Raw genomic sequence first — 2244 nt, 5'->3', positions numbered from 1 at the left:
ATCCCATTTTTGCCCCTTTTAAAATGGGGTTATTTGTTTTGTTGCTACTGAATTGTATGATAAGCTTCTTGAATATTTTGGATAATAACCCCCTATTGGATGTAGGAGCCATTTGTTACGAAAACAAATTTTCCTCATGCTCCATGGTTACACACTGAGTCATTGATCACACATAGTTCTACAGGGCACTACAACCACAAGCTGGGAATTAACGAGGTAAGGGACCTGGACCTGCCGCCTGAGAAACTGAGAAGACAATCACAGAAGGAGAGGGATTAAGACGTACCCAAACTAAAGAAATAGAACCCCCCCCCCCCCCCGCCGCCATGATCACTTGGCGTTGGGGGTAGGGGGAGGAAGTAGAGATCCTAGGTGAGCTTTGACATCTCCAAGGGGCATGGTTGGAAGAGTTTGGACAAAGCTGGATCTCAGCAAATGGCTCTGCAGGCTGCTATGTCCATCTTCTGGCCTGGTACCTCCTAATTAAGAAGTTAGATAGCTCAATGATTACTGCTGACCAGGACAAACTTCTATTTGGGGCAGAAAACCCACAAGAGGATGATTCTTTTCTAGTATCTTTTGGCTTGACAAGAATAACATGACTATGATAGTCAATTAGAATGAATTGAAATTCATTTACTTCGGCAATCTTTTTTAAGCAAGCTCTATGCCCAATGTGGGACTTGAACTCACCACCCTGAGATCAAGACTCACCTGCTTTGCTGCTTGAGCCAGCCAGGCACCCCATATTTCAGTAATCTTTCTATCTACACAAGGAAATCTATTTTACTCTCTGTCCAGGTTAGGAGTTTTAAATAGTCTTCCACAGTCATCATAAATCCTATCTCTGTCTTGCCAGCATCCAAATACTCTTTTCTTAGGCTGAGAGTATAGGGGGAAATAGACACAGGCAAGGCCTATTGTGCCACAGCACCTTGAACAGTCACCTGTTAGATCAAATGCATTACAAATCCAGAGGGAAGTCCAGCAAAAGCCATGACTCAGAAGGATGGTGCTTATGTAGCTTTGCCTGTTGTGGCACCTAGAAACTTGACAGTCATGGTCAGGAAGAGTTCAACAATCCAGTGCTTATTCCAGATGTGAAGGAGACACATTATAAGTATAATGCACACTCATTCTGAATTACTTATTTACATGTCTGTCTCCTGGCTGGATGGAGAACTTCTTGAGAAGAGGAGCCTGACTTTATTTATTGTATATCTCCAGCAACTATTTCAGGGCCTGGCACGGAATGGAGAGTTGTAATTATAGGTGAAATTAATGAATGAGATAGACTCTGTCTCTTTGGAAATAACAAAATGATGGCAAGTTTAAATTTAGGAGAGGAATATAAAGAGTTGCATAGATAATAAATCCACGCACTTTGATCCATACATACTTGTACTCTGCAGGTAACATCTCTGTGGTCAAGTATTCCTTAACCTTCTCCTTGGATTTCTGTTGTTACTGACATCTGCTTCGCATGGCTTAATGTACCTTTTATTTTTTGTTCTACACTCAACTGTGCAATTTGAAGAAAATGTTCACGCTTTTGTCCTGTGCTTTGTCAGTTGCCATTTCCCCCCTACATTTTCAGGGGTCAACTTACATTCATTCATGGCTTGATTTCTTATCAGATCAACTCATTTGGAACTCCTCTTCTCGCTGGATTTTCCACCTTCGACAATAATGGAGCATGAAGGTGGAGCACACTGATAAGTAAACATTAAATTTCAGCCTAAAAACACAAAACAGAAAAACTCTAGAAATCTTCATCTGAATGATTGCCGTATACAAAGGAAAACTGCCACAATTATGGCGGCAAATGTTAGTGTCCAGTGGAATCAGCATCAGTGACCTAGCTTGGCAGGGGCGTACCATTGTGTGACCACATCCCCCCCATAGCAGCTGAGTCAGCAGTTTGAGAAAAACCACTCATTTTCAAAATAAGCTTGAACTTGGACAACTTGTGTTTCATTTCCGCTTGTTTAACAGGAGTACAACAGTCTTTGCTACCGTTTAATCTTATTTCTGAAGAATCTATGTCCCTGGGCTTTCTCTAAACTAAAACTGACATGATTGTGCTTAAAATGCCAAACATTCAGAAATAAGAGCGTAAAAAGAATGGGCTGATTTTCATATACATCTAAAAGACAATAGAACCCTCAGAAGTGGGTGGGGGGATGGGGTAACTGGGTGATGGGCATTAAGAAGGGCACTTAAAGCAAGAGCACCGGGTGTTGT

This window comes from Vulpes lagopus, chromosome 4, assembly GCF_018345385.1.
Source record: "Vulpes lagopus strain Blue_001 chromosome 4, ASM1834538v1, whole genome shotgun sequence".
Classification (NCBI taxonomy): domain Eukaryota; kingdom Metazoa; phylum Chordata; class Mammalia; order Carnivora; family Canidae; genus Vulpes; species Vulpes lagopus.
This window is presented reverse-complemented; position numbering follows the sequence as displayed.